Raw genomic sequence first — 9,398 nt, 5'->3', positions numbered from 1 at the left:
AATAGGACCAGCTGCTGTGTAGACATATAGAAGAAGGAAACCTGGTCTATATGCGGCTAGGAAATAAAATATAGTTCAGTTCCTCCAATTTTAAATTGTCTCCACCCTTTTCAACATTATAAATATTTTGGTTTTTTAAAATGCCTTGTTTACATTAATATTTAGTTATGGGACTTCTTGGTGATCTAGTGGTTAAACCTCTGCACTCCCAATGCAGACGGGGTCCAGGTTTGATCCCTGGTTCAGGTACTCAATCCCACATGCTGCAACTAAGACCCAGAGTAGCCAAATTAATTAATTAAAAATGTAGTTAAATATAGATTTAACTTTGTATTTATATGAAATTTATACTTACTATCATTTACAGGCTTCCCAGGTGGTGCCAGAGGTAAAGAATCCACTGTCAAAGCAGGAGATATAAGAGATGCAGGTTTGATCCGTGGGTCTGCAAGATCCCCTGAAGGAGCACATGGCAACCCACTCCAGTATTCTTGCCTGGAGAATCCCATGGACAGAGGAGCCAGGTGGGCTACAGTCCATAGGGTCACAAAGAGTTGTACACGATTGAAGTGACTTGGTGTGTGCACATGTGCACACACACACACACACCATTTACATTGGCATTAACTGGAAAGCTGGTTCAAATAACAACACAGTTTTCCATCGACCTGCCCATGGCTCCTTTCTTCAGCACCACCTGCCTATACTACCTATTCCTCTCTGAGCTTTGGTCTGCAAGGTCATAGAGATTTCCATAAACTTTTTATCTTTCCTTAAATATTAAGAATGCAGAATTTCAAATATACTTGCCAGTCTTTAGCATTAAACTTCTAGGATATGTATGGCCACTACTTAATAATTCCCCAGGTATCGACCTTCTGTTCTGTGTTTTCTCCAGTTTCAGACTGTGGTAGGTAGAAGACAGAATCTCATTTTTTAAAATTTACATTTATTTACCAATCACCAATAAGCTTGAATGTCTTTTCCTGTATTTATTTTACATTCAGGTTTCTTATTCCATAAAATGACCCTCTGTCCTGCCTTTGATCTTCTATTAAAACATTTATCTTTTACAAAAATTGATTTGTAGGACTGTTTACATGTTTTAAACACCAATCCTTTATCAAGTATATGCCTTATAATAAATTCCTTCAGTTTGAGGTTTATCTTTGTTTCATTTATGGCATCTTTTGATATACGGAAGTTTTAAATCTTAATTATCCAAGTTTATGAATCTTATCCTTTATGATATATAGTTTTAAAATCTTGCCTGAAATCATCCTTTCCTAATCCAAGATCATAAAGATATTTTCCTATATTTCCTTTAAAAATTTTTAAAGATTTTCTGTTCACATTTACATCTTTTATTCACTTGAAATCTGTTTTGTGGAATGAATTAAAGATTTAAATATAAATTTTTAGTATGGACAACCAGCTCCTCCAGTATTCAGTCCCCGGGAGTCAATGGCTCTTCTGGTAGATAAGAAGCTTCCTTACATGTGGATCTGTCTACAGGCTGTTCATCAGTCTAGCTGTTCTCGCCCTGTGCTAACCTACTCTGTCATCAACTACAGTGTCCTTTAAGCTTTAAGTACACAATTAATAGCTTTAAGATACAAGATGCATGATATTTTTTAATTAAAAAATATTTGTTGAACTATAGTTGATTTACAACATTGTGTTAGTTTCTGGTATGCAGCAAAGTGAGTCTGTTATACATAAACTGTTTCCTTTTCACTATGGTTTACTATAGGATGTTGAATATAACTCCCTATACTATACAGTAGGACCTTGCTGTTTATCTATTTTATATATAGTAGTGTGTATCTGGAGAAAGCAATGGCACCCCACTCCAGTACTCCTGCCTGGAAAATCCCATGGATGGAGGAGCCTGGTAGGCTGCAGTCCATGGGGTCGCTAAGAGTCGGACACAACTGAGCGACTTCACTTTCACTTTTCACTTTCATGCATTGGAGAAGGAAATGGCAACCCACTCCAGTGTCCTTGCCTGGAGAATCCCAGGGACAGGGAAGCCAGGTGGGCTGCCGTCTATGGGGTTGCACAGAGCTGGACACGACTGAAGCGACTTAGCAGCAGCAGCATAGTATAAATATATAATTATATATAGACACTATAAGAAGAAAAGCTAACCTGTAAAGTGCTGTCTATGATTATTTTTAGTGGTAAGTCCAGGTGCTGGTTTAAGTAGCTATATTCAATAGTTTATTATTAGGATTAAGCCTATAAATACATTTCAATATTTGCTTGAAATAAAGTCAGATATGCTGTTTATCAGGATCCATTAACTTAGGCTCTGCACTTTGTCAATTTTCCAGAAATTGTAATAAATTTGTATTGACCCAATTCAAATTTGCTGTAGAATGTTTCTGAGGACCAAAGACATAGTATTATTAGCTTGGTACAAAAGTAACTGCAGTTTCAGACCATGAATTTTAAATCATTATAATTAGGCTCAAACACATCTTTATTGATCAAAATAGGAACCATTATAATCAACATATTTTTGCCAATGAGAAATAAGTTTGTTTATTTCTGCAATGTAAAACTCCATGCTTTGGGATTAGACACCCTCTTGGAAAGGATTTTCTGAATCCTGTGGGTTGTGGAAGCATCAAAAAGTTGTCAAGTTACTTGAAGTAGTGTTAGTTGATTGGTGAGAGGTTAGGAGAATATGGCAGATGAGGCAAAACTTCATGGCCCAACTCGCTCAACTTTTGAAGCACTGGTTGCACAACATGTGGTCAAGCATTGTCATAGAGAAGAGCTGGGCCCTTTCTGTTGACCAGTGCTGGCTGTAGCCATTGTGATTTTTTTGTGTCTCTCATCAATTTGCTGAGCATACTTCTCAGATGTAATGGCTTCACTGGGATTCAGAAAGCTATAGCGGATCAGACCTGCTGCAGACCACCAAACAGGGAGCACAATCTTTTTGTGGTGGAGAGTGCATGCTCTCTCTGTTGTCTCTTCTCAAAAGGACACTGCTGCTGCCATCGCTTCAGTCGTGTCCGACTCTGTGTGACCCCGGAGACGGCAGCCCACCAGCCTCCCCCATCCCTGGGATTCTCCAGGCAAGAAAACTGGAGTGGGTTGCCATTTCCTTCTCCAATGCATGAAAGTGAAAAGTGAAAGTGAAGTTGCTCAGTCATGTCCGACTCCTAGCGACCCCATGGACTGCAGCCTACCAGGCTCCTCCGTCCATGGGATTTTCCAGGCAAGAGTACTGGAGTGGGGTGCCATTGCCTTCTCCCAAAAGGACACTAATCCTGTCAAATCAGTTCCCTACCCTTAAGACTTAACTTCTAATTACTTCTTTATTCTAAGTACAGCCGAGTTGGGGGTTAGGGCTTCAACATAGGAATTTGAGAGAGATACAAAGATTCAGTCCTTAACAGGTAGCTATTTATTAATAAATACCTTCATTTAACTTATTTTCCAGGTTTAGTCATCTTCATTCCCTTTTAAAAAGCATATATACTTAAACGGCCGGACAAATGCCTGTGACTAGAAGGCCACTCACTAGTATGCCCCAAAATCATATTCCCACATTTTGAATGGTCAATTGTGTTGATTCCAAACCTGTTCATGCCCCACTGAACTTGTAGTTGTATAATTGAATGTCATACAAACTGGTGGTTCAGTGGTAAAGAATCTGCCTGCACTGCAGGAGACACAGGTGACACAGGTTCGATCCCTGGGTTGGGAAGATCTCCTGGAGAAGGGCATGGCAACTCACTCCAGTATTCTTGCCTAGAGAATCCCTTGGACAGAGAAGCCTGGCGGGCTACAGTCCACAAGGTTGCAAAGAGTTGGACACGACTGAAGCGACTTAGCATGCACAGCGATGCAAACTAATAGATATGAACAAAACGAAAAAGAGTCATTGTTTCTATGAAAATTAAATTGGCAATTCTTGGAAAGATCCTTTTCATAAGTGTAATAATAGTTCACAAGACCACCATAAAATATCACATGCATGCATGTTCAGTCTCTTCAGCTGTGTTCAACTCTTTGAACACCATGGACTGTAGCCCTCCAAGCTCCTCTGTCCATGGCATTCTCCAGGCAAGAATTCTGAAGTAGGTTGCCATGCCCTTCTTCAGAGGGTCTTCCCCACCCAGGGATTGAACCCAGGTCTCCTGTCTTCTGCTTTGCAGGCGGATTCTTCACCACTGAGCCCCAGAAAAGCCCCCTGTAAGAGATTAGCAAACAGTAAGCAAAAATCTAGGATCTGCACCAAGATTGCTTCATAAATGTCTTTATTTCTCCTTCCACTTTAAAGAAACTGAAACTGGATATCATAGCAAATGTGTTACACGTATTTTTTATGGAAAGATCTGGTTGTGCATCTCCCAAGACAGCAAATTCAAAGCATGGACATTATTAAGCATGTTCACATCCTGTGCACTTACACATTTCACTGTAAAATGTTAATGCATGCTTTTGAAAAAATATTTTTAACTGCCTTTATTGACTATCTGCTTTTCCCAATCACGTCAAAAAAAGCATTCTATTGCTGACCAGGGCTACATTGGGGTCATAATCAGTACCCTATTGACTGACACAAAGTCTAAGCCGCAGATAAAACTCCAGTCTTCAACATTGTTTCTCTTGTTTGCTTAACTCAGCAGCCAGCCACCCACATGTACAGAGGAGCTTTGTGCAAGCACGAATTATCAAAAGGCTGTGCTTTCATCCATGCCATTAATTTTTGAAGTCAGAGGACAATGTGAGGGCATTGGCAAACACTACTACACAGACTCTTGGGACACAATCCTAGGAAAGGTCATCTCCTCGAGGACTGAACAGACCTTCATTTCTTAACCTAGTCACCTGCAATGTGTATTGATTATAGTATGGGTGGGGCTTCCCTGATGGCTCAGATGGTCAAGAATCTGCCTGTGATGCCGAAGACCTGGGTTCGATTCCTGGGTGAGGAATATCCCCCAGAGAAGGAAATGGCCACCCACTCCAGTAATCTTACTTGGAAAATCCCATGGACAGAGGACCCTGGCCAGCTATAGTCCATGGGGTCACAAAGAGTCAGACACGACTGAGTGACTAATGTTTTTCGCTTTCAAGTGGGAGCTGGTTCCTTGACCAGGGACCAACCTGCACCCACTGTGTTGAAAATGTGGAGACTTGACCACTGGACCACCAAGGGATTCCCCACATTTTTCATTAGATTCTGTCCTTTGTCCTGACTGCACTGCAGTGGAAGAAATAGCAATTAATTCACGTTTTCATTTTCAAATATCAGAACACCACACCCAAAAGGAGCCCACTTATTTACTCACTTATTTTGAGTAAATAAGCCCACTTATTTACATAGATTTTCCTCTGCTTCTACCAGATCCTATCTGACTTCATCTCCTCCACCAGGCACATGTATTCAGAAAGTTCTCAGCGCAGTCAGGTTTGCCAGACCCTGCTTGTGACCCTCCATTTGTCTGTTGCCTGCTGCTTTATGTTTGGAGACTACGTTAAACAGCTGTTGGCAACTGCATCTCCTCCAATGTTCCCCTTCCTGCTTAATCCAAACAGGGCAGAGGTTGTGACAAGGGGGAGAGAGGTACTTCAGCTACAAATCTCACCGCCCCCACTGCTATCTAGTATGACTTTGCTGACTGCAGTGTTTCCAGACTCTTTTGTATTACCAGCATCACAATGACAAACTCACTCAATTGACTAAAATGACTCTTTGAACTCTAACCAGAATGGACATGTTATATGTAACAAGGAGTGCTATGAATTATGTTCATTAAGGTTACTCTCTGTGACCGGTTCCATGGGATTGTCTAAATGAAAATGACTTGGGTTTAGAACAGCCATAATTAGGAGGGAAAAGCTGTGCTGGGAACTTTCTAAATTGGTGTAAAAAACAGTGGTAGAATAAAAGACTCAAAGAGCTGGGAGGAACATTGGAATTCATCTAGTCTAAACGCTCATTTTACGGATTAAGTAATAGCCAACATGTTTCTCGTCAGGAATATCATTAGCGTTTGGGTGGGACAATGCTTTTGCTCTGAGGGACCATCCCACACATTGTAGGATGTTTGGCATCCCTGGCACCTGCTCACTGAATGCCAGGAGGTGCCAGTCATTATGACAACCACTATTCCCCCACCAGCTTCCCAGTGGGCGCTCCCCAAGGGAGTGGTACCCTCCCTGTTGAAAACCTTTGAGCCACATGGGTCAGAGACAACCAGGAAACCCATGCTAACACAGCTGACTCATTGACACCCCCTCTGAAACTTTAATGTGTGCGGAAATCAATGAGGGATCTTATTTAAAACGCAGACTCTAACTAGGGTAGTCTAACCAGCTTATAGGTGATGTCGAGACTGTTAGTTTGCAGACTCCACTTTGAGGAACAAAAGAGTCCAGGGATCTAAATGACAGGATGTGTGAAGTCTCTAGATGTCCTTACCAGGTCCTTACCCACCCAGAGCTGTGGCTGTGGAATTCTGCAAATGGTACTTGCCCTCTGTACAAACTTCTCAGGAGATCGGCTCTAGCTTTGTCCTGGGAACTCTGCCTTAGTCTGAGCCTTCTCCTAGATGATCTGATGGCAGTCTCTGCCTTTATCTCTGTGCACAGCAGGCTTAAGGTAATTATTTTATTTGTTTCCAGAGCCTGACTTTATGAAAGGTCCCCTCTTGGAGTCTCATTTCTTCACCTGTCCAGCTGCAGCTCCAGGAAACCCAACTGAGACCAAAACCAAGGTACCTGCTTCCTGAAGGTGAGCTGGTGGAGGCAGGTAGGTTCTGGGAGAGCCAATAGCTGTCATTTGTCTCAATGACAGAGCTGAATAGACACTAGGTTTCCTGCTTCCTGCTCAGAGATCCTCTCCAAGGACCCATGTTCTCATCCCTTCTAGTCCTACCATCAAGTGAAACTCTGTGTCACTCAGTACATCTGTTTAACTCACCAGGGAACTGCCACCCACTCTGCTTTTGCAAGAAGTCCGTAGGGACCAGCTTCCTGGTTGAAGTGCAACACTGAGAATCTTGCAATGTAGAACAAATGGCCTAATGAGAAGTGAGTCCCCACAGGCACTGTTGATGGTTTCCCTCACGCCATTCCTGGCATTTGGAAGCAGTTGCTTGGAAGATTTTGAGTTGGGTTCATCTCCACTGGTGACACAACAATTGAGATACAAAGGAGTTCAATCACTACTCACAAAATATCATCTCTATATCCCCCATGACCTTTTCTGGTTCCTTCTGTTCCTTTTCAGTCAAAGAAACAAGCCAGACGGCCATCCATGTGGGTGGATAGACATTTTATGGGGAGCCCCTGATGGCTCAGGCAATAAAGAGTCTGCCTGCAGTACGGGAGACCCAGGTTTGATCCCTGGGTCGGGAAGATCTCCTGGAGAAGGAAATGGCAACACACTCTAGTATTCTTGCCTGGAAAATCCCATGGACAGAGGAGCCTAACAGGCTACAGTCCATGGGGTAGCAAAGAGTCAGACATGACTGAACGACTTCACTCTTTCTCTTTTCAATGTTCTATGAAACTCTATAATGTCTGTCTTAACTTGGGTTGCCCTGAAACCAGAGGCTGAGACGAATGTTTGCGTGATGGCAGATTATTTGAGAACGGAGATTCCTTGAAGCAGCATGGCAGACAGAGGAAGTCAAACCAAGAGGGAGGGGAAGAAAAATAAGGATAATTGTCGAGTTGGCCCCTTGACAGGTGATGCTGCTGGATTCTTCCTGGATCCTATGAAATGACCTGAGAACTGACTAGAGCAGCAGTCCCAGCCTTTTTGGTACCAAGGATCAGTTTCGTGGAAGACAGTTATTCCACAGATGCGGGTGAAGGGTTGGTTTGGGGATGATTCAAGTGCCTTGCATTTATTATGCACTTTCAGTTCAGTTCAGTTCAGTCACTCTGTCATGTCTGACTCTTTGCAACCCCATGAATTGCAGCGTGCCAGGCCTCTCTGTCCATCACGAACTCCTGGAGTTCACTCAAACTTATGTCCATCGAGTCGGTGATACCATCCAGCCATCTCATCCTCTGTCGTTCCCTTCTCCTCCTGCCCCCAATCCCTCCCAGCATCAGGGTCTTTTTCAATGACTCAACTCTTCGCATGAGGTGGCCAAAGTATTGGAGTTTCAGCTTTAGCATCAGTCCTTCCAATGAACACCCAGGACTGATCTCCTTTAGAATGGACTGGTTGGATCTCCTTGCAGTCCAAGGGACTCTCAAGAGTCTTCTCCAACACCACAGTTCAAAAGCATCAATTTTTCGGCACTCAGCTTTCTTCACAGTCCAACTCTCACATCCATACATGACCACAGGAAAAACCACAGCCTTGACTAGATGGACCTTTGTTGGCAAAGTAATGTCTCTGCTTTTTAATAAGCTATCTAGGTTGGTCATAACTTTCCTTCCAAGGAGTAAGTATCTTTTAATTTCATGGCTGCACTCACCATCTGCAATGATTTTGGAGCCAAAAAAAATGAAGTCTGACACTGTTTCCATTGTTTCCCCATCTATTTCCCATGAAGTGATGGGACCGGATGCCATGATCTTCATTTTCTGAATGTTGAGCTTTCAGCCAACTTTTTCACTCTCCTCTTTCACTTTCATCAAGAGGCTCTTTAGTTCCTCTTCACTTTCTGCCATAAGGGTGGTGTCATCTGCATATCTGAGGTTATTGATATTTCTCCCTGCAATCTTGATTCCAGCTGTGCTTCTTCCAGCCCAAGGTTTCTCATTATGTACTCTGCATATAAGTTAAATAAGCAGGATGACAATATACAGCCTTGATGTACTCCTTTTCCTATTTGGAACCAGTCTGTTGTTTCATGTCCAATTCTAACTGTTGCTTCTTGACCTGCGTATAGGTTTCTCAAGAGGCAGGTCAGGTGGTCTGGCATTCCCATCTCTTTCAGAATTTTCCACAGTTTCTTGTGATCCACACAGTCAAAGGTTTTGGTATAGTCAATAAAGCAGAAATAGATGTTTTTCTGGAACTCTCTTGCTTTTTTGATGATCCAGCAGATGTTGGCAATTTGATCTCTGGTTCCTCTGCCTTTTCTAAATCAGCTTGAACATCAGGAAGTTCACGGTTCACATATTGCTGAAGCCTGGCTTGGAGAATTTTGAGCATACTTTACTAGCATGTGAGATGAGTGCAATTGTGAAGTAGTTTGAGCATTCTTTGGCATTGCCTTTCTTTGGGACTGGAATGAAAACTGACCTTTTCCAGTCCTGTGGCCACTGCTGAGTTTTCTAAATTTGCTGGCATATTGAGTGCAGCACTTTCACAGCATCAGCTTTCAGTATTTGAAGGAGCTCCACTGGAATTCCATCACCTCCACTAGCTTTGTTCATAGTGATGCTTTCTAAGGCCCACTTGACTT

This window comes from Budorcas taxicolor, chromosome 9 (assembly GCF_023091745.1).
Source record: "Budorcas taxicolor isolate Tak-1 chromosome 9, Takin1.1, whole genome shotgun sequence".
NCBI classification, from domain to species: Eukaryota; Metazoa; Chordata; class Mammalia; order Artiodactyla; family Bovidae; genus Budorcas; species Budorcas taxicolor.
Note: the sequence above shows the minus strand (reverse complement) of the source record.